Source organism: Aethina tumida, chromosome 2 (genome assembly GCF_024364675.1).
Source record: "Aethina tumida isolate Nest 87 chromosome 2, icAetTumi1.1, whole genome shotgun sequence".
In the NCBI taxonomy this organism is placed as follows: domain Eukaryota; kingdom Metazoa; phylum Arthropoda; class Insecta; order Coleoptera; family Nitidulidae; genus Aethina; species Aethina tumida.
The window spans coordinates 635,499-661,315 of NC_065436.1; the positions used below are offsets into that span (position 1 = coordinate 635,499).

General features: G+C 30.5%; 1 long non-coding RNA gene across 1 annotated transcript in view; it reads left to right on the forward strand.

The window, feature by feature from the left end:
- Positions 1 to 25,817, forward strand: part of LOC126264587 (uncharacterized) — an 85,745-nt gene that overhangs the window by 53,022 nt on the left and 6,906 nt on the right. Inside the window, exon 3 of the long non-coding RNA XR_007547267.1 lies at positions 15,022 to 15,095. This is a non-coding gene — a long non-coding RNA (uncharacterized LOC126264587). The remainder of the gene's footprint in view (positions 1 to 15,021; positions 15,096 to 25,817) is intronic.

Genomic DNA, 25,817 nt, shown 5'->3' on the forward strand with positions numbered 1-25,817 from the left:
GCCCAAGCCGTATCCGTAATAAAAGGTAATCTATACTTCCTGGAGGATCTGAAATAATTGATTGTTTCGTCGGACTACTCGTATAACGTTGCAGGTTAAAAACAAAACTAATGTTAACTCTCAACTTTACCATTATGAAGCAATTATCCTAGGGCAGAGAATTTTAAGGGCTGATCGAGTGGAAGTAACTTTTTCCTTCACCCACACCACAAAATTTAAATTTAAGCATTCTGTAAGGTATTCCTTGAAAGGATTTAATTCAAAATTTGTTCAATCAGTATGAAAAATATATATCAATATTGTCAAAACACTTATCTTTAAAATTGAGTACAGAAAAGATAGTTTAAATATATAGAGAAATGTCTGATTTTTTATTTAAGTGAAATATACAAAAATATTTCAATAAATATATTCAGAAGTGTCTAACAACGTATGTAGAAGTGTGTGATGAAATTTTTGGAGTAGTGTATATAAAATATCTATAAAAACACATACTAGGAAATGTCACTAGAAACATTTTACAAATGTCAAAATGTTTATCTTTAAAACTGAGTGTAGAAAAGATAGTTTAAATGTATAGTGAAATGCCTGATTTTAAATTTAAGTAAAATATATTTCAAGTGTCTAATATTTCAATAAATATGTCTAGAAATGTCACTAGAAACATTTTATTAATATAAAAATACTTATCTTTAAATTTGAATGTATAAAATACTTTTAAAATATCTGGATTTATATAAATATTTAATGAAATGTATGTATAAATATCTGAAGAAAAGATCTATCAAACTCATTCAGGCGATTAAAATTAAAATAACAGTATATGAACTGACTAAAAGCATCCTTCAGACTCAATAAATGTGGTGTTTTATTATTTAAATTATTTTGTTTTTACAGTTTCATATAAATAAGAAGTATGTCAGAAATTAATAAATATTTTTGTACGTTGTCTCTGTTTGTTTTGTCTTAATTATTTAAGGATTTCATATTTCCCTAATAAAATAAAATTTAAATTGCATTTCTTCGCAGACATAGGAACTTCGTAATAAATGCAAGATTGGCAAATAGCAGAAAGCCATAAAATAAATACCGGCGTTATTCGAGGAAATGGGATCGAGGGATTTGTTAAGTAATTTGGCAGTAGTGGACCGGCACATAACTAATTCGTAAAATGGAAGCTTTTGGCATCAGTGGCGCCTAGTAATGTCACAGTAATGTGGCGCAGTGCCGGTCCAGCTCCGCAATATTATGATCTATAAAATTATGCAATTCTATGCGATCTCACTATTAAAATTCAAAAACAGGCCGTGCATATGAATTATTGGAGGATTTACTGCACCGTCAAATAAAACTTGAATATTTTCCGTGTCATCAATTTCTTCGAACAACCATTTAATTGTACCTCCTTGTTAACATGGATTTTTAGTGATTCACGTGCGAAACATTCGCACACACCATTAATTATGAGCGACCGCCCACATAAAACAAATAAGATTATTTATGCAAATTAAGTATCGGCGTACCGTATGTTACAAGAACGGCCCCGCGGGCCCCGATACGTGAACGCTCTCGTACCGTTACCGCGGAAGGCCGTAAAAACGCGTTTTGCTCTGTTTCACTGGCTGCATTCGAACTAATCGAGTGAGAAACTAATAAAATATTTTGCGATTGCATCGACGCTGGCACGCATTCAATTTTACTGCACTAGCTGACCGCCTAACTGGGCTGCAGGATCAACTGGTAGGCTACCAACCTGGACCCTCAATCTACATACTTAAGTGGACCTTCAGTGACAAGAAGAAGACCAAGACGAGTGTCTGGATGATCATTATTTAGCACCTTTCTCCTAATTGTACCACAAAAACGTTCCTTTTTGGGCTTCGATTGGCCAGCAGGAACAACTAGGAGGCTACTAAATTGAGCCCTCAACCCGCAGACTTGAGTGGACCTTCTGTGACAAGTAGAAGACCAAGATGGGTGTCTGGAACATCAATATTTGACTTAATAATTTAATTTCTCCCAACTGTAGGCCAAAAACATTCCTTTATTAGGTTTAATTGGCCAACAGGAACAACTTGGAGGCTATGAAATTGGACCCTTAACCCATAGGCTTGGGTGGACCTTCAGAGGCAAGTAGAAGACCAAAACGAGTGTCTGTTTCATCATTATTTAGCATCCTTTTTGAGCTTTGATTGGCCAGTAGGAACAACTAGGAGGCTACTAAATTGAGTCCTTAACCCACAGACAAAAAATCAACTAAGTTTGTCTTCTGGATCTATGCTATCTATAAGCTAGACAATTATCGAAGGGTTGGATACGAGTAAAGTGTTGTTGGACGTTGATATTAATGTGCAAATATCAATAACGCAGCACAGCAGAATAATGTAAACCATGATTTGAATTAAATCAGGTGGAAACAAAGCAAGGAACATTCTAATTGCCGTACAGGTTTCACGTATCTCCATTACGCACGTAATGCGATACGTTTCAGTCGCCAACTACTGGTTTTCCTGAAATAATTTTTAACATAAAATTATTAATTACGTATTATATGACATAAATGAATTTTATCTCTTTGATCTGACGTACTAATTTACATGGTAAATATCAATATCGGAATTTATACGTGTACATCTGCCACGTTGTTGAATGTTAATGTTGCTTACATAATTTTTACGCATAATTTATCTGAGCTGGATTGAAAAATCTGTACTTATTTATATTAACATGATGTTAATATATTCTTTTCATATGTATATTCATTTGCACCTTGACTAAATTTATGCCGAACATGAGGAAAACACCTTGTTTCACATCCTGGACAAATTAACAGATCCATCGTTCGCTTCTTTTTGTCGAAAGTGCACAACGTAAAACAGGTGGCACGTCGCCGGAGCCGGAGCCGGAGCCGGAAAAATCCGCGAATTAATTTGTCGGGACGGGAGTGCGGTAAATTATTCCTCATATTGTCCATAGTAATTTTATTAAATTCGCAAAGTACGAAACGTAACAAATGCCTCCATGTATGAGTAAAACGTACTCGAAGAACAAAGCATTATAAATTAAATGCGTCATGCACGTAGTTGAAGCAAGTGTAACATAAATCTAAATTACTCAAAACATGAAACGGCGCAGCGGAGAACAGTGAACAGTACGGCCATAATTCTATGCACGGAGGAAAAAAAAAGCGCCGCCGGATTTTTCCTGGACGTAATTTGTTATATAAACCATAAGTATTTTATTGTTATTGTAATTTATGGAGTAATTGTTCCTGTGGCAGTGTGTGTATGTCGGAAACTTTTACTATAATTTTACATTAATGCTTTTTTTCTAGACGAAACACGAGGTGTGGTGTAGCTTGAAAAACTAAAATGTTGATTTATGGACTTGATTGTTTTCCATTAGGGCCAAACTTTAATCTGCAAATTTTCATTATTTTTATAGATTTTTCAAATCTTTTTGTTTGTTAGACACACATCACATCATTATTTTTTAATTTATTAACAAATTATAAATTTGTTCAAGGAATAAAGTAAAAAATCAGAAAAAAAATCAAAAAATTATTGAATAAAATTATTGAGTATTAAATAAATTAATGTAAATAAAATATAATTATTTTAAAATAACATTTTTAAATATTTTGTATATTAGAAATAATTTTAAATATTGTTCATTATTAAATTAAAATCATTAAATAATAAATAAATTAATATCAATAAAATGTAATTAATTTAAAATATGTTTTTAAATATTTTTTATAAATGAAAATAAGGAAACTTTTTACAAAATTTTGAAAATTTGAAATAGTATATAAAAAATTAGAAATAAATTTAAATATTGTTCATTGTTAAAATAAAAATATTAAATATCACATAAATTAATAAATAATATGTAATTAATTTAAAATAATGTTTATAATTATTTTTATAACTAAAAGAAATAAAATATATCAGATTAGACACAAAATTAGAAAATTTAAAAATTGTTCAAATAAAAGTATTAAATATTAGATAAATTAATAAAAATATAATATAAATCATTCAAAATATTTTTTTTTATATTATTATGAAATAAAATATTTGAAATTACATTTTTTAAAAGAAAATATCAAGAATATTTAGTATTTAAAAATTTAAAAAATCAATTAATAAAAATTAAAAAAATATATACTAAAATATAATATTTAAATATTAGTTAGGTTAAGTTAGGTTAGGTTAGGTTAGGCTAATATTAAAATAAAAATATATTAAAAATAAAAAAATATTAAAAAGTAATAAAATTCCTGTATTTTTCATAATAAATTTCAGTGTGGCTTTAAATAAATAATAATAATATAAATAAATAAATATTAGATTAATAAATTGTGGGAAAATAAAAATACAAGTATTAACTTTCCAATAAAAAATTTAATATTTTTTTAATTATCTGTGTTAATAAAATCTGAAGTGTGAACATAAAAAATTAACAAAATAAGCTTGATTCTAATGCCGCTTATGTTCCTCGAACGGAACGGATAAATCTGACAAATCCGATTACTCTCATCCACATTATGTTCAGAATCATTTCTTTCCATTAGGCGGGTTTTTAATAATCGAGCAAACATGGAAAACGTCAGGGTTTTAGTCACGTAACCGCTGATAAATCCATTACATGTTCCACTTCGACGTCCCGATAATAAAAAAAAGGCTGCGAGGAAAATCCTTCGGGGTTTTTAATAATTTTGCATATCGAAATAATTGTCAAGTCACACAAACGAATTGAATGAAATGTTAATTTGACGATGAATCCCGTGCGCAAATATTTGACGAACTCTTGACACCACCCTTTTAATTCCACTAATTAAAAATTAACGTGCATGTTTGTGGACCACTTCATCATCGCGTTTCCACACTAATAGTCGTATTTTGGGCTGATTATGAGGTTAATTATAATCTCGAACAGGGACCATAAAGTAATAAATGCATTCACAATTTACCTCTCGAATAAGCAATAAATTTCCCATCTTTTCATTGCGCCCTCCTTTACATAACGTTCCTTTTGAGATCGCTGCTCGGTCCAATTCAATTTTGTTGCGAATGCCTTTGGAGAAACAATGGCCGGAGTAATTTGCGTATGGCGTATGAATACATCTGCATCCATAATGCAAACAAACATTAGAAAGATCACAGGAACTAATTTCGGAGGCGAATAATCCTGCGGTGTAGTTCAAGGATAATTGCTCTTGTCCAGGTTTATTTTTTTTTTTTCTTTTTTTGGGAGGGGAGTTTATAATTCATTTAATGCCCGAAACGTCCTGTATTTATTGTCGGGCAAAAATCGTACGGGATAAAAGGGAATTGCAACACACAAACGCATAATGGGCCAGTTTTGAAGCCATAATGGTGCAACTGCAGTTCATTTGTGTACCGCAAATTTTGAATCAATGCCACGCACAAAGAACTTTATGATGCAAAGCACCGTCAAACACAAATAACAGAAGGTAAAATTTAGATCAATGTACAGAATTTGCTTTCAAACTTAGTACATATTGTGGCCATTAAAATAACATTAAATACACGACGTCCCTTTTGTACAATTATGTAAAAATTTCAAAGGCGCAATTACATTTGTCTGTTAAATATTTTATGTGATGCATTTTACTCATTAAATGTAAATAATGCGTCCGGCATAACGACTTGTGCAAGACAAATTCACTCGGTATTGAAAAATCCATTTAAAATGTTAATTATCCTATAATGTTGTATCCGTTTTGATGCAGTCAAGCTAAAATATGTTTTATAAATTGCAAATGGATGTGTAAATAATAACTTACAAGTGAGAACGTTCATTATTTATTTATTTCACATAAAAAGCCACATAAATTATGGACTTTTCAACTCGTACTTAATCCTGGGATATATTATCCAAAGAAAAATGTCACAATAACAGTGATTAATATGAAGGATATAGACATGAATATAATTTTTATTTGCAGGATTGATCCATTAATTACAAGTAGAATAGTCTAATGCAAACAATCGGTTTCATAACGTAGAAAGCACAATGAATCGTTGAGCTTAAAGCCTCGGAGAGTTATCCGTAATATTTACATTTCAAGTGCGACGATAACCGCATTTTAATCCGTACCGCAAACATGAAATTGGTACCAATTAAACTAATCTAAATATGAAATTACCACTTAATCAGCCAAATTGGATTCGACTGTACACGGATTTAAGTTAAACAGCAAAGGCGAATAATATGCATGGTATGTCGACGTACGCAACAATTTTGACGATTCGATTGCTGACAATTATTTCGGAATGTCGCGGTTTCATACCCAACACTACAATTAATTGATGTTGCGAAAACAAATGTAAAAAGTAAAAGACATTCCCATAAATATTTCATCAGACATTTCTACATACGTTTTTAGTCATTTCTGAATACATTTATTGAGATATTTTTATATATATCATCTAAATATAAATTTAGACATTTTTATAGATACTTAAAAAATATTTTATACACTCAATTTTAGGGATAAGAATTTAGATATTTATAAAAATATTTCTAACGACACTTTTTAATATATTTCTTTTGAAAGACATTCCCATAAACATTTTATCAGACATTTCTACATTCCTTTTTAGACTTTTCTGAACATATTTATTGATTGATATTAATTATTATTATATATTTAATATATTTATTTTGGAAGATATTTCCCTAAACATTTCATCAGATATTTCTACATTCGTTTTTAGACATTTCTGAACATATTTATTGATTGATATTTATTATTATTATATATTTAATATATTTATTTTGGAAGATATTCCCACAAACATTTCATCAGACATTTCTACATTCGTTTTTGTTATTTCTGAATACATTTATTGATATATTTTTATATATATATCATCTAAATATAAATTTAGACATTTTACTATATATTTAAAAAATATTTTATACACTCAATTTTAGGGATAAGAATTTGGATATTTATGAAAATACTTCTTAGGACATTTTTTAATATATTTATTTTGGAAGACATTCCCATAAACATTTCATAAGACATTTCTACATACGTTTTTAGACATTTCTGAACATATATATTGAGATATTTTTATATATATATCATCTAAATATAAATTTAGACATTTTTCTAGATATTTAAAAAATATTTTATACACTCAATTTGGATTTTTATAAAAATATTTCTAACGACATTTTTTAATACATGTATTTTGGAAGACATTCCCATAAACATCTCATCAGACATTTCTACATTCGTTTTTAAACATTTCTAAAAATATTTATTGAGATATTTTTTATGTTTTTTCTCAGTATAAATTCTATAAATATATTTATTATAACATTTTTGGAAAATTTATACAAAACTACATTAAAATTCATTGAAATCTATGTTTTCTAACTTATTTTCACCAACAGTTCCATTAAGAAACAATCCTCTAATTAATAAATCCATTTTATTCAGTTAAATCCGTTGCCTGTTTATCTTAGGCAAATTTTCAAGTTTAATGGTGAACCCACCGCGAACTTTGATGTATCGCATCCCCCACAACTTCAGGATTTATTAAAAGCAAAGTTCGTCGGGAGTTTGTTAACAATCGTGCACAGATTTGTTTATGCTGCGGTTACACGTCGGATCACACTTCCTCATATCAAATTCATTGTTGCAAACTTACCAAAAACTCCCCTTGTGCTCTACAGTCGAAATTAAAAAAAAAAAGGGGTGTGGAACTTGCGGAAGGGAAATCCGTCTTGATCTGGTGAATAATGCCAAAGTACATTGTCTGAAGAATATGGAAAGATTGTGGGGAATCGATAAATTCAAATTTGATCCCGATATTGGTTTAAGCGTGGGAAATTTGCAAGTTATAGGAATGCATTTGCGGCGTCGAGGCAAATTCAAATGCAAATTTGCAGTGTGAACAATCCGTAGGTTAATAATTGTTACTTCCATTGTTTCATTGTAATCTCTTTGAGGCGTCGACTGCCTATTCTTCTTTAAATTTAAAGAGTGGAAATGAACTGAAATAAATTTCGAGCTTTGCACATCTTTCTCGTCTTCGTGCCTTTGTTTGAGGCAATTAATCTTGTAACAAGATTAAATTAATGCGGTCCCTTTTATTTTATTTTTTTCCTTCTGCGACTACGAAAACACCAAACTTTACTTTGTATGTATTGTAATAGAAAAAGTAATTAATACTCTATGAAGTTTTTATTTTACGCGTGCAAACTTCAAACGGTCTGTCTGATAAAAAGATTTATTAGCGGAGGCGATTCATAAAACAATGTTTGACTAGCCCCTTTTTGACTCCACGCTCCAACAATTATTATTCCATACAGAGAAGGTTTTATATTTCTAACTAACTAACAGGACAAAAGAAGTGTAATTACCTCATAATTACAGGGGACGATGAAAGATAACAATTTCATTTCCATTACCAGCTTCATAATTAATTAAACGCACCAACCAACTCACGTTTTCATCAGATTCTTCCGCCTTTGACAATTTTTCAGTGTCACCCCTGAATCGATGCACTGATCAATTTTCAAGTTTTTAACGCTTTTACAGCAATCGCTCAACGAAATTTATCAGTCGCTGCACGGGAAATAATAACAACAGCAAAAAAATAAAAATTTGATTGACCCCGTTATTTTTGTTGATTGCCCGCCTTTTTTACTGGACCTGTAAATCCCGGATTAGCTGTGGAGGCATTAAAAATTTGCATTTCAAATTTAGATAAGTCGACGATGCGATTTGATGGAAACATTTTATGCGATGAGTTTTGGCACGGAAAATTTTTATGAGGCATTAACAAAATATCCGTTTTTCAGTTTATAATCCAGTTTTTTATATAGAAAAACATTTTCATAGAAACTTTTTAACGATTTTAGAAAGATTAATTTTATAAAATATTTTTAAAGACATTTCCAAAAATATTCTCATATCATATTTTTCCAGATTTGGACAGATAAAACAGCTGTTTCATGATAAATAATTAAAATTGACTCAATATTTTGGATTTTTTTGGCAAAAACGAAACCTCGAACCGGCATTAAAAGTTTGGCAATGTGTGAAGTTGAACGGTATGTGAAAGAGGAACTATTTTTCTCGTGAAAGGGTCCGAAATAAAATTTTTGATTGGATATTTTACGATGGGATATTTGCTGCATATTTCCACTAAAAACATCAATTTACAACGGTTAAAAAGCGGCAAAATATTCGATGAATTTGTAATCGTAGATGATGGACAATTGAAAATTGCAATACAACAATAGTGCAACGCAAGCTTTATTAAATATTCAATTATGTGCTGAAATTTTATATTTGAAATATTTAAATAGGCAAAAAAGACTTGTATGTTTAAAGTTGTCAAAATGTTTGAATATATTCATATCGATATTTACAAGAGTGACGTGTTGTCATTTACATACTTTTAACCTTAATCAAACAAAACATGAAAATACCATTACTGCGAGCTTTATTTAAAATATATGGTTGCAGCTAATTTATAAATCAGCAAAAACAACAAAGACTCAAAAAATAAACTATTTAAATCACTCGTTTGTTGCGGTACTGTTTTGATTTTACAAAACCAATAAACTGTTTTCTATTAACTGTAAAATGAACGTTGTTATTTGTTAAAAATACAATACCCAATTTAAAACTTTTCTCTGTGATCATTTTCTTAACACAATACAAAATTTTTTGTTTATTTTAATCCAAATTAGTTTAAAAAAGTTCAATTTTCAGCTTCCTCGCTTTCCCTTGTAAAGTTTCACACATAAATTATATGAAAAACTTTTCAACAAAAATTGGGGGGTGAATTGAAAATAATAAGAACAATATATATTTTTTTAATGGAAAACGCGGTCAGGTGTGACTTTCACTTGGACGAGTGTGCACCCGAAACTTTTTATTCAAACAAATTTAAAATTAAATTGAATTTTCAATTTCCTGATGCGGTTTTATAATTTCGCCACTATTGAGCGTATTTATTCTTTTCCGGTGATAAATTTTCATTATTCGTTAACGAATATGTAGCCAAAATGGAACAAAAGTCCCCGGACAAGGTAATTACTAGCAACAAAACTTCATAAAACATTTTATATGGGTTGTACCAGCAGAAAAAAACACGGTTTATTGGAGCACATTTAAAATTCAATTACAGTTTCAATTTCCATTTAAATGTATAATAATATTTATAAACAATTTTGTTCGGCCATTGCTTGCCGGATGACAAATGGAAAACGGTCGGGCACAAATGAAAATTACCTTTTATTAAGCTGCGAGAGTAATTTGTATTTAAATGGTTTCCTCGTTCAAGAACAAAAATTCAGCCCGCTTTCCTCCCACACCTAAATCAACATTCTTTGCGTCTATGTTTTTGTATTAACGCATTATTTAGGCGGGAAGGAAAAAATATTTTATTACCCCTGTATAAGATTTTTTGTGCGCCGTCCCGTAAAATGGCTTTTTGCGGCAAATATTTGAAAGTAGGGTGAAAATCTTATTTATTTTAAACTCAAATTATATCGTTTTACAATATTTTATTATTGTATAAATTTTCTTTCATCAGTAAAATGTTAAAGAATAGTGAATATTTTACATTTCTTCCTTTCTTAAATTGTAATAATGTATAGTATTTATTCATATTATTATATTATATATTTAATTATTTTATAACTAGAAATACATTATAATATATTATCTGTCACCAGTAAAATGATTTTTTCTGTTATTTACAATATTTATATATTTTATTATATGTGTATCATTTATTTACATAAATATTTACAAATATTTGATATTAGATATTAGTACATGTCATTACCATTGATTATCATTAGATATAAAATGTTTTGTTGCATGTCTTTTATTGTTAATAAAATATTTCAATTTTTTATCTAATTACTAACGCACGTTTAATTTCCATTCCATTACAGCGTGCACAAAAAATTCAATAAATAAAACTACACCAGTTACACACACACACACACACACACACACACACACACACACACACACAGACAATATAGTACGATACAACGTTTATTTTAAATTTCTGATTGAGATTGATTTCAATAAATACCGGTTACATTGTTTATACAACGTGTCGATAAAAAAATTGAAAAATTACTGTTATATTTCATTGTGTGTAGGAAGTAGTGTTCGCATTAATCATTCCAACGTATAAATATCGACTGCAAATAACATTGTAAATGGCAAACGTCGATCTGCAGGAACACACATATAATTAGCGATACGTATTGAACGATTAAATCTGTACCTATCTCAGCTGGACATTTTATTTATCTATAATTACATACGTAATTAAAACGCAATTGCTAAATAATTGCAGATTTCGTATTCATGAATTTTAATTGTGTCCATTTGCGGCTGATAAAAAAGGAGTGGCCTACTTATGACCTGGAATTATGACACCTTTTATGTTCGACTGTTGATTGGTTTATTTATTGCTTCTGTCAGGCATTTATCAAGGGCCTCGGTTATTCTAACGTCAAGCGTTGAAAATATTAGGGGGATTGAAAATAAAGTAAAAGGTTTGGATAAACGTAAACTACTTCGCTCAACACTGTTTACTCGAGCTCAATCGATTGCAACATTGTCAATATTGGGGAAGGCAACTTTTACAGTCAATATGCCTCAATTCTAATATCTCCCCGTCTCCCACTTTTAATAAAATCATTTTTCAAATGAGCCCCACAAATATATTAGTTCTAAGATTCGGAGTTTGCGGAAATGATCGGGATTATCGACGAACGGAGGTAAATATACATTATTGAAATACAGTTTTATCTCCGAAACAATATTGGAAATGTTCGACGCCGAACTGAACATCTCAATTTCAGTTTTCTCCTTTTGTCGACGGAACAAATCCAAATACCAAACTTAAAACGGGAACAAAAACCCTTTAAATTACGAAACACTATACAGAATAAGTTTATGGACTCCCCCACCGCAATTTAATACCTTTGAAATCCATCGCAGGCCAGATTAGATATTTCCAATTTTATGTGGATTTAGTAATGACGTGTATGAGCAACATGTTATTAAAAGTAATTTTAATCCCGCGAGTTATTAATCCAACTTATTAAAAGTTTCCCCAACTTGTCTACGTCGTAAATCTTAATACTGGCAACTTTTTAAAACTGTCTGGATTAAGTAATGTAATCTGAGAATAAATTTATCGTGAATTCTGCCGGCGTTATAGATTTTGCATATTAATATTGAAAACTACACGTCTGGAATTTTTTCTCGACTTAACATGTTGTCTTTGTAACTCGGATCGATGGAACTGAAAATAACTTTTACATGGTAAGGTTTTTCTTCACACAAATTTGTTTTATTCGTTGATCGATTCGATTTTTGGTCAAAACAAAACCTGAATCAGTATACATAAAAGTTTCACAATGACTTTTTAAATATCTGGAGAAGTGTTTATAGAAACATTTCTATAAATATCTAAAAAAATGTCTGTGGAGAAATTATAAAAATATCTTAGAAATATACGTATAAATATTTTGATAAATGTATAAATATTTTAAATAAAATCACCAAAAACACCTATAAAAATATTATAATTTAAATACAAATTTATAATTTCTTTTGTCAACAAAATGAATTTTCATCCTCACCACATTTTGTAAGAATTTTATAAAATATTCATGAACATTTTAAATATTTGATGCGAGATTTTTACACAAATTGTAAATTAATTCATTAATACCATCTACAAATATAACTTGTTAAAACATTTAGATTGTCACATCTTAACTTTTAGTTATTTGACAGCATTGATGAATAAAAATCACCATTAAGTATCACGTTACCAAATTTATAACAGCAATAATATTGGAAATCATTGAAATTCGATATGATGTTAATTAATTAAGTTGTGTTGTATATTTTATGTGGAGGACCATTCACCTGGGCCAGAATAAAAAAGTAAAATCTTTCAACAAACAGTAATAAAGTTAATATTGTTAGACGTTAATTACGTCGAAGTTGCATACGCACGGCGGCACTCCTTTATCTAAACGGGTCAATTAAGTGGATTTAACACAATTTTACTTTGACAATAAAATTTTATGTTCATACTAACGTCCGATGCTTATGACTTAAATGTAAATAATCCGCGTATTTATGTACAATATAATGGAATTGTTAAACTATTTAGCTTAACGCACCATAAATAAGGTGAAAGGCCGCAAAAACAATCGTTGTGCAAGTGAACGAGTGCAAGACTCAAATTTCCACTAAATACAATTCACAATTAAATCCGAACACGATCAAATATTGTATTAACAGAAGCCAAGAATTAATTAATTTACGAGGTCCGATAAATTCATATTATTTTGATTGTTCAATTTGCGTATGCGAGGTGTAAATGTACACGACTGCATTGTGGGAAATACGGATATGTCCCATTTCATTGAAATTAATTACAATCATAATCAAATTAATTGCAAAACTGCAAAAGACGGCCGCTAATGAATTCGGTAATTTAGTGCGGATATTCCGCCGTTGTTGTCACGCTCAACGGTTCAATTTTCGAACGTGTTTCGTATTATTACGGATCACACCGACCATTATTTATTGTAACTTATTTTAATCGAGCGGGGACGTCGAACCTGTTTTCTAACGCCGGTTCAGCCGGTAATAATCGTTAGAAACTCGTTATTTTCCTGCGAAACGGTCCGGTATCCGGTACTGCAACAGGACGCGGCCACATATTTGCAGGATTTTTACAACATCGCCCGTTTCCTACGGGCCTCATCGCCGACGGGTGAGAAACGGCGAGGAAGTCGATGTTTCTGAGTGTTTGGGACATTTTGCGGAAGTGCTGCAAATTATTTATTGTTTCGGCTCACAACAATAAATCCGATAAATGGAGCGGAACGTTTTAAGTTATTAAATTTAATCGCAATTTATTAAAAACTAAACGTCAGATTTAATTTAACGGACGAAGCGTTATTAAAAAGGGGCGACACGACGTTAATAAAACAAAATTCTTTGTACATCTTTTTTTTTATTCAAATCGTTTAACCGGCTTCATGAATATATCAGTTGTTGTTAAAACTAATTACGCATATTGCAATTAAAAACTCATTATTTTATAGCATGTCCAGGAAAATATACCATTATAATTAAATTATAAACATTATGATAAAAATTGAATGCATATTTAATTCACACGTCTTAATGTTTGTGTGTGTGTTTATTATTATTTTTTTTAATCAATGCTTTTTAATTAATGGAAATAGGCATAAGTTCGTTAATGTAATTTCACGTTCAATTTGAATAAATGGCCATCAAAGAGCGGACGGTTTATTTTTAATTGAAATATGTACTTTGTAGAATTACAAAAATGGTGCACCAATTAATCGCCATTTAAATAAATATTATGTTTACCTTAATACGCTGCAATAAATTGTATAAATGCACGTAAATTAATTTGCCTGTAGGTCGCAATTCAATAAATAAATGAATAAATAGATAAAAATTTAATTATCTGTTCAGTTGAAATTTTGGCGAATGCGCCCACAAAAATGTAATAAGAAAAAATGTAAATCTTGAGAAATGTGATAAACTAATAAATAATAAATAAAATTAAATAATTTAAATTGTTTATTTTTTATATTTTATGTTTAATATTTCAAATATTATAAATTCTAATTAGATATTTTACATATTTTTCTAAATTTAAATTACTATTTTTAATTTTCAAAGCTGAATATTCCAAATATTATAAATTTATATATAAATATGATAAAAAATGTTAAAAATTATAAATTGTTTTTTAAGAAAATTATGTATTTCAATAATTTGACGCACATTTAAGTAAAAATTTTGTTTTTTTGATTTTAAATTATGGTGAATGCGCCTTTAAAACATTAATCCTGACTAACAACTAAATTATGCAAAGCACATTCATTTAAAAATGTACTAAATGGTGAGTAATATGTAACCTACTTTTCTTTCAGATGTTTCCCTTGTCCGTTTTCTCCCAACACAGCAACGTTCCAAATGCGTCGACCGAACGCTAAAACCGTAAAAGGTAAGGGAATATTTTTATTAATTGCCGATTCATACCAGGCATACTAATCAGCAAAGTTTACCATAAACAAGCGACGTTATTGCGACAAACGTTTATTTATTGGTCGACGAATGCGCGCACGGAAACTCCGTTTTATTTATAAATTTATATTTATGTTTATTACGTTATTATCAAGTAAATATTGTTGTGTTCATAATAAATATTTAATACGTTTTATAACTTGTTTATGGACTCACGCCTGTTACTTTTCATCGTGGAATATTTAAATGGGGAAAAAATTATCTCATTGTTTAATTAAATGCTTCATAGTTTATAACATTGTCGGAATGGAAATCAATAACTCCAATTTATATATGTGTGTATTTTTATTTATTGATATATTTATGTAGATTTAGTGGGCGTGTCATGCATAATATATTTAAAATGAAACTTGTAGACTTGTTTATTGCGGAACAATTACTTATGTTGGAATAAATTACAGGCTACTTACAATTACAGCAACAATTTATATAGGTTAATAATATATGATAAATTGGAAACCGTTATTAATTATTAATTAAAATATCTTACATGTTCGGTTTAAAAATATCTATCTAATCGGTTGTGTATTGAATACCGTAATATATTATTAATTAATTTATAATGACAAGTATTGTTGGGTTATCAACATCAATCAGAATAAAAGTATTAACCTGTCGAATAGAATTACTTTTAACAGTTCGACCGTGAATGCATAAATCACCTTGTTTATATGACAATGTAAATTAACTGGCCGACTTTTTGCGATCGTGGATTACTGATTTAATTTATTAATTACAAAAATGGAACGTTCCGCCATTGTTCTGTCACTTTTCTTTGTGTTTTTTCTTTGGGGAACCTTGTATTTTAAAATAATAGTAGATATCCAACGTTTTCTAGTTTTAAAATGTCACGTCAAAAAATTTAAAGCTTTCCGAACTGAAGAAAAAATCTCAGTCTCAGATTCAATCTTACACAAATTATATATGTTAAATATACCTTTTTAAGTCAAAAAATATAATATAAGATAAAAATGAATCGTATTTTAAAAGTTTTTTATGTAATGTAAAGAATTTACTACAAAATATAAATATAATATATAAATTTATTCAAATAAATCATCCACAATGTGTAAATTACTTCATACAGTACATGACTTACCTTTATTAATGACCTGAAACAGAAAAAAAATTAATATTTATATTCATAATTATTATATACGTAATTTTTTACATTTGTAATTATTTGAACAGTTCCAGAAACACACGTTCATATTAAAACGTACAGGAAAGAAAATGTAAATGTCTAATTTGAAAGGCGAGCTCCGTAAAAATGCATTTTAATCCGTGCACATAAAATTCTTCATTCGTGCTCACTACAAAATTTAATTTAAATGTGCATTAAATATTCAGTGTGGTATTTAAAACGTAGTTCACTAATTAAATGAGGAATTTTTAAGGTAATTTTCGTTGGTCGCTCTCAAAGCTTAATCAATGCATATTCATGTATTTAATTTGATCAAGTTATTACCGATAATAAATGATCAGAACGGATTTAATTACTTTTACGGTTTTTGAACGGGATTGAGTTCGTGTTTTACAGGGTCAATAAATGTGAATGGGGTGCTTAACATTAATTGCAACATATTAGTTAACAATGTACTTATGTGTGTCGTAATATGTGAGAGGGACAATGGCGAATAATCCAATTTATTATGACGACTGCACCTTAAGAGAAAACCGTAAACTTGCCTCAGGTCCAGATAAAGTCTCTACCCCCTTTTCCAGCGATTTTATTGCTTTATTATCGTTTAAGACTTATCAGCCATAATTTGTCGGTCATTACGCTTTACCTTTGGTTAATTAAAGTAGCGACGTAAAATTTTATTGTGATGGAAACCAAGTTCGATGTAATTTGAGTGGAGTTACGACCCTATCTGCCACGTCAATCAATATTTAACGTGTCAAAAATATCATTTAAAAACAACCCATAAAGCCATTAAATAAAGCAAGAGCAATTAATTTAATTTGGATTATTTAAAACAGAAACTAAATATTAATTAATGATTATTCAACAGTTTAATGATTGATTCATATAAAGGTTAATTTTTATCTCAAGTTATTAAATTCTCTCTAATTAATTTAATCACTAAAATTGTGCTAATGTCTTTTGAAAATGTTCACAGTTGTAACAAATTTTATTTTAAAGTTTGCAGAAACCATTCCATTTAAAATTTATAAATAAATTATCAATTAAAATGTTAAAAGAAAGTTTAATTCACATGGAGACAGGAAGGATTTCAATTTTTATTTCAAATTAATTAATTCTATCTCATTAATTTTATCCTAGTTGTAACAATTGAATTTAAATTTAAATTTTTAGAGTGCACAAAAACACGTCGAACATAGGAATGTTGAAAGATCAATTCCCAATGAATAAATTATAAAGGACAGTTTTCAACTAATTCCACCCACTTAAAATCTATAATTAATTTATGAATTAAAATGTGCAAAGAGCATTTGAATTATTTTGTGGCGTTTTAGTTTAAACTATATGTGCCACGTCAATCAATATTTAACGTGTCAAAAGTTCCATTTAAATACAACCCATAAAGCCATAAAATAAAGTAAGAAACCATTTCAATTTGTCAATAGTTGCGGTGCAAACATGAAACGTATTGTCAGATTTCTCGTCGAGTATCAGAAACACACGACGATAAAAATTACATCTCAGTCCGGGGAGTGTTTGCCGGTTCAATATTTTATAACAAAACACACCGCTTGTCGCCCTCCATCCATATACGCGTTAAGTTGGAAATAAAATCCTTTCCGACCATATCTCCATTCCCGTAATAGAATTAGAATGTGTTCCTCGGAGGAAAAACACGCACCTTTCCGCAGGAAATGGAATATGGGGGACGGGCAATTTCTCAAACTTCAAAATAGTCTGGATGTTCGTACGTACATCTCGGGTAATTTATGGCGGCCGGAATAGTTTGCCGGTGTTTTCCGGGAGTGATGCGATTATTGCTTTTCGTGTGCAAATCAAGTTTTTGTTCAATTTTACGGAGTTTATGCGACGACCCGAAGATTAATTGGGACAGTTAACGGGGAAAAATGAAGTTAAAGTAATGTTAAACAAGACAAAGTGTGTTTAAAACAATAAATATTCTCGGAGTGTCGTCAACGTAACAAAGGAGCAACTCCCGGCGGGCCCAACAGTGGAAAATAAGTGGAAACGGATTCGCCCAGTTGATTTAGAACTGAACTTTGTGTGAACTTTGTATAGAGTTATACCAATTCGGAAGTACATCTTAAATTGTAATTACTTTGCGCATATTTAGTGGATACCGCGTGTTTTTAATGTCCTGTGGGAGCGAATGAATCAGTCCCCCCGTCCGAAGGAGACTTCGTATTTCACTTTGAGTTTATTGGGACCAGGACTAACAACCGTTTGTTAGCGAATGGAAATTTTAAATCTCGAACGACGACTTATAAATCACGGACGTTATGTCGTCGGGCCGTGATCTATTTTATTGCATTTTAAACTGCGAACAATGAATTATCTGGATAGTTAAGCACTTTTAAATATTAATGACTTCGCATCGTTACGGACGATAATTTTCGGGGGAGAGATGCGCCGACCCGGCACAATCTGTTTTTCCTATTTTCACTACATTCGCAAACCGACCCGAATTTGTGTTCCGATATTTCGTATGGCCGCAAACTTTATTTCAACGCGCCCCGAATTTATTGCTGCTCACCGCCAATAAACGTTTGTTTATCTCTCTGCCAAATTATTTCAATGTTCCATAACTATAATAAAAACTAGTCGGGTGTTAATACTGAAATATCTATTTATGTGTGAGCAAAAAAGCACCATAAAATTCGTATAATGTGCTCCACGAACATGCATATCTTAAGTAGTTATAAATTGTCTCAAAGGCGTTGTAAAGATAGGGATGAAACGAGTATCATATTCACGTTTTAAACTTATGTAAAGTTTGCTCCAGTTTAATTTACCATTGCTTTTGTCTTGTGGACACCTTTTTAATGCTCAATGTTCTTTTAACATTTTTATATTGTTTCTAAAGTAAATTTTATTATAGAGAGTACAAGAAGATGACAATTTTTAACTAATTCCGTTTAAAATCTATAACTACTTTATCCACACTTAAATCAAAGAAAAAAAAAATTATAATCAGATTTCAATTTTTCAAATCAATTAATTTTACTTAATTAATTTTATCTTTAAAAATATGTGGATAAACTTTCGATATTTAATAACTTTTATAAGTTTTCCTGGTTACAATAAAACACATCGAAAATAGAAAAGTTAAATAATCAATTTCCAATGAATAAATTGGAAAGGACAGTTTCCAACTAATTCCATTTAAAATCTATAATTAATTGATCAATTAAAATGTGGAAAAAGCATTTAAATTATTTTCTAATTTAGTTTTAATTCAATTTTTTATGAAACTACCATATTATTTGTCTGTAAATATTAATTAAACTTTAATTTATGATTGATTTGAATTATTTAAAACATAAATTAAGCATAAACAAACATTTTTAGGGTACATAAAGATACTCAAACCTAAGAAAGTTTATTGATCAATTAACTGTAAAGGAAACTGATGTCAGATGATTTCAGTTTTATTTCAAATTAATATAAATTGTACCTAATTAGATGGAGTATTATTAAAATTTATTTTAATTCAATTTAAAATAAATCTCTAAATAATGCATTAATTAAAATGTGAAAAGAGCATTTTAATTAGTGTTCAATTTTTTGTGCAATTATTATGATATTCACATATTAATATTAATTAGAGTTTATTGGAATTTAATTCAGGATTGCTTTGTATAATATATTTATAAAACATTAATATAATTTGAATTTTTTGAGGAACAAACACATAAATACTGATCAAATCACAATAAAATAAATTGAATGTATCAAATTAAAATAAATTAAATCTAATTAATTTTATTACCAAAAATATGAAAGGAGTATTTAACATTATTTTCAAATAATAGTTTTCATGTAATTATTATCAATATATTTTAAATTATATTTATGAAAAGTTCTTTCAAGTATTTCTCTTGTGTTGTGTACAATACATTAGAAAATAAAATATAAATTAAAATTATTTGAGTGCCAATTCATATTTTAAATAAATCTTACCATAATTGATGTTTAATTCAATTTAAAATTAATTTTATATCAGCTTAATTTTGTTTATAAAAAAAAAATTGAAAGAAAATTAATTAATTTTGTTTGATTCAAATTCAGTTCAGTTAAATGATCCAAATAATGTCACATTTCTGTTTTAATAAAATCTATTAGTAAAAAATGTATGGTGAATTCTTTTTGAAATGTTGCATTTTATTCAATTATTGAACACTGTTTGAGCCTGTCACATAAATCGTCCAATAAATGAAATATGGCAGTGAGGATTTGTTGTAGATTGTCTGAATTTCGTTTTATGGGCAGCGAATAAAAGTCAATAAAAACTGGAAATAAGAAGGCAACATCAACAGGTTGATAATGACACACATCTTGGGCATCTGCAGAGCAATATTTAAAATTTGGAGTTTCTGTATGCTCCGTATAAAATTTTCCGCGCCATTTATCCTTTTGTGCGACCGGTTACAAGTGTCTGGATGGCGAAATTATTTGTAAAAGCCCATACAACTGGCTCATTTCCAACTTCCCAAATTGCATCTTTAAGATGACAAATACGCGCCGCCGCCGGGGAGAATTACACACATTACCCGCTTCCAGAATGGGCGAAAAGGTGGAGTACATAACTAAGTCTGTTAAAACATTCATCAATTAGAATTACCACATAATTACAAGGGAGGCGTTGAATGTATGTTGGGAGCGAGTTGGATTGTTTTACTGCGCAGCGGATCATTTGTGATCGTCGTCTTTTTAATGAATTCCCCCACATTTTATGCTAAATTCATTTGCTTCCCTCCACCATCACACCCCATTTTATTATCTACCATACATTGTCATTTATTTGGCCATTTTTATTTGCTACATACTAAAATGGATGGCCAAAATTTGAGATCAGTTCAATAATCAAGGAAGTTTCTCCTGAAGAATATACATCCTTACGTTTAAATGTCATAACTTTTTCCATATTATTACAGTGGCGTAGATCCTGGGGGAGTCTCCCCTATTTTCTACGCCACTGAATTTAGGGGGAAAAGGTGCTCTTGGTTAATTTTGTGTTAACTTCATTGACTGGACAAATCCTGAATTAAACCCTTTTGAAAACGTATAATTTTAAATTTCCTGCCCCCACAGTAGATCATCATGCCGGAACACAATTTATAAAACACATTCAACAATTTATGGGAAGTACCCGAAATGACAACCAATTTAAACAGTAAACGAAAAACGCTTTTAAATGCCCAACTTCCAGGGTTTATCGCCCAGCGGAAAAATGTGTCATTACAGCCGTACAATAAAATAAATAATTGAATCACACAACATCATAAAATAAAAGCAGGTTTAATTTGCAGTTAAAAGGAAATGTTTCTTCTCTGCCAGTATTCATTTGGGGGCGGTACGTGACCGAACTAAATATCACAGAATCAATCTTGCCCGATTTAAATTCCAAACAATGCTTCTTCTCTCTGATAAACAATAAAAAATAAAAATATTTCCTTCGGCTTAACTTCTTTTGGGGATTAAAGTTGGGCAAAGTGAGGCAAAACGTCGACGATTATGGCCAACTTTAAATTGATTTACCCAACAAATATATACAATTTATACTTGAAAAAACACTTGAATATTTAAAGGCATTCCTGGAATATCTGATGCATATCTTTTACACTTTATAAATATGTAGATCATACGATATTAATTATTCGTATGCGTAACAAAGCGTGTTGTTAAAACGCCTTAAACATGTTGTTTAATTGTTTTTTCATTTAAAAAATATAAAGAGGGAATTTTGCAAATTGCTTTTAGCAATTATCTCGTCAAACTGAAAGTTGTTTCCACAATTGTTTAATTTACGTGGAACTAAATAGATTTTCTCAATTATATGTATTGTGAGAATAAAATTAACAAAAGTTGCCGCGAACAAAAAGACTTTTAATTAAGTTCGTGCTCCACAGAGGCATTCACTATTTTTAAGTCAAAGATCTACCTTGTACTTGGAAATTAATTTGAGCCAACTTTTAATTCGACTTCTTTAGAAACAATTTCGGCTTTTGAACGGATATATATCTAACACGTTTTATTTAAAAGCTCTGTTTTCTTAAAACTCTCCCCGGGGACTATTAGTGAAATGTACCGAGGAGACTTTAAACATAAAAAGGAACACACCCATGTCAAGACGAGCCATTATTGCAGAGATGCGTACCTTTAAAAAAGCAGTGGATAATACTTAATTAAATAGGACAGTCTCGGGCCTAAATTGAATCTCTTTTATTAAGAGTAAGGGGCAACTTTTTAGTTAATTTTTAATTGAGACTGTGGGGGACGACGAACTTCTTCTTGGGCGGATGTTTGATGGTGCACAGTTTATTATGTCTTTTTATGGGCATATTTTCTTACAAATTATGGGGACCCGCGTCACATTTTAATTAAAGCAAGTGGCGCATTTTTATTTGGCTACATTTTAATAGGGGTAAGAGGTTAAGTGCATACTTAATGTAATAAATGTCAAGTTTAAGGGGCCCATCCAATTACTTATTTTTTATGGCGGGCTGTTTTGGAAACTAATTAATTTCGCAATTGTCATGAATTCGACCTTCGCATTAAGAGATCTTTATGGCTTTTGTATTACAAGTCGCAAACCTTGGATTTATTTTTTCATTTTTACATATTCAATGCATTTCCCCGTATTGGAAGGTTTGTTTTATGTCCCAAAAATCTCGGCCAAACAAATCGAGAATCGCACAATATTATTTTACGATAATACAAATGTAAACTCGCGAGCGTATCGTAAAATTTTCGTGTGTCCCCGAATCGGATGGATTTTGGTCTTGAAAGAAATAAATGTAAAGGACCTAACGTTGTTCGTTCAAAACAAATAAAATACATTGCTGAAGACAATATTGCCAATCACACAAAAGTAATTTTAAAACTACCTTTCTGCACGGCTATATTTTTACTGTTTCCCCTTCGGATTTTATTTTGAAATGTACAATCCGACATTACGGCATATATGCTTGATTTTATACTTTATTGTCCCAATAAAAAACTCGTACAGTTCTTTCAATAGAAACAGTATTTTTTGTCGCTTTCACAACTGTTTTATGAATTATTTTAATTAGTTAATAGTTGTGAATAAACACACACACACACACATACACAGTGGTGGCGCCATTCTTTCGTCGGAGCCGGAAAAGGATTTTTTCTAATTAAGGTGCTCGTTAATTAAAACGAACTTCTCTTTTATCCGGCGTATATTAATTAAAATAATTAATATTTACACACGTATGCTGTATCTAGTATTTCACGCCTTGCGCGAGTTGGAGTTTACACTTTTGATAAAGTAGCTGAGTTTAGGTATAATGAAGTACTTTCAGTTGATTAAGAGTTACACGGAATTCCGGCACACACTTTAATTGAGTTATGAGTGTTTATTTATGTTGACTCTAAAACTACAGTGTCGTGAATATGCCAGATTGGCGAAAGTATTTTTTTTTTCAACTTTCAACTCGACTCTGAATAAAATAAACATTGAAATCTGCATTAATCGTATAATATTAGCAGGAAAAGTAATTTATGTTTTTTCTTCAAAATAACTTAATTCAACAAAATAATTGGCATTAAAATCAATTATCTTTAGTCCACCTTTTATTAGGAAATTTTCCTATTTCTCTGACCACCACTATACATATGAAAGTCTCGCACAACTTGGCCACCACTATACACATCAAACGCGTTTCTATATGTATAGTGGTGGCCAAGTAGTGGGAAACTTTTAAAGTTTGTCATGTTTGTTGCCTAACTTAAGATTCAGACGGATCAAGCGGTTTTAGATATGTATAGTGGTGGCCACATAGTGGGAAACTTGTACTGTCTCTGTCGTGCATGATGTCTCTCTCAAAATTCAGACGGATCAAACACTTTTCAATATGTATAATTCAAGCTTTAGTATAAATCAAATATTAATAGTCCAGATGATAATTTCACAGATATTTTTTACATTACTGCATGTATAGTAATGGAAGTTTCAATAACAATAATGTTATTAATGTAAATTATTTCGAATATAAATTAAATCCTATTTCACTACAGAAACCCACAGGAGTTAATGAAACAATAATGTAAAATTAGGTTATTTGTTTAATAATGTGTCGACCGTTGTTTATCGGCTTATTTATTATTTTCCATAGAAAATAATGATTTGCCGGTACGCGAACTGCACGATTGATCCTCGTGATTATAAACTAAAGCACTTTGTTTTTAATTCAATTTTGCCAAACCCGCGGACGAGATTTGAATGCATGCACTTCACAAAGCTGCATACGCTGTAATAATTTTTTGTGCACTTCACATACATATGCACTCGCAAATGTACGAAACGAGGAATGTGCATTAGCGAATAATTCGAATGAATAAATTAACTTACGTAAGAGGCAGTCAAGAGAGCAGTCAAAAGGATTGGGGAAAAAAACGATACACGTCAAAAAGGATGCAACCCGACTGAAAAAACAGACGCAAATGCCTTAAATATTAAAAACAAACCGGCTGTCAAAGGGAATCCTTTAGGTCTCCTTTTTTGGATTCGATTTTAGTCATTGCTGGATTCAATAAGACCATAGGTGGCCATATTTTCAGAAATTCCCCAAGAGCAAACCGTTGCCATTTATAATTTAAATGGGAAAATAAACTGACAACTTAATAAACATGCAGAGGTTGCTCCGGAATTTCCACTTGCGAGACACGCAAGTTAAATTCAAAGAAAATGGAAATTGGTAAACGTAAGAGACGGTGGCTGTTTATTTTTTTCATCGCCCACCCGCTCCTTTCCCCAGTAATAAAACGCCACCATCGATATGCGAAATGGCTTTAATTCAATACGCTTAGACGGAAAGGCAGGTTATGCCGTTCGAGGCGCGGCCATTGTCTTTTACGACACCCGAATGACGCGGCTAAGAATCCGCTACATCTTCTCAAACACAAATAAAAGTTAGTCGCTTGCTGCGTGAACGGCTGTTATAATTTCAAATTGAAAAAGAAATGACACCGACGGCGAATTAATGCAGGCACATTTGCATGGAAAGTTGCACGTTTAATTGGGGTCCTTATAAACTCGTCCAAGGAGAGGCATGAAGAGGAAAAAATGGTTAATGACGACGAAGTTCGTTAAAAGTCGTGTCCGTGTGTATCCGAGTGCAGAAGGAACATGGGAAACGGGGCAAATGGCAAAAATAATGTGAAAACAAGAAGAAATTAAAGGTAAGGTAAGGGAGGAACGAAAGACATTCAAAAATACATGAATACTGCGATGGAAGAAGTATAACAGAGGAAAGTAAATGGCTCTGTTCAAGGAACGAAGGGGAGTTAAATATAGAAGAAACAGCATGCTAACTTGAAAATAAGAAGAATATAGGAAGAAATAAAAGATGTGATAATCAAAAATAAAAATCTCCAATAAAATATAATTATAACAATATGGAAGCAAGTGAATAGTTCCATTCAATGTATCCAATATGACTTAACAAG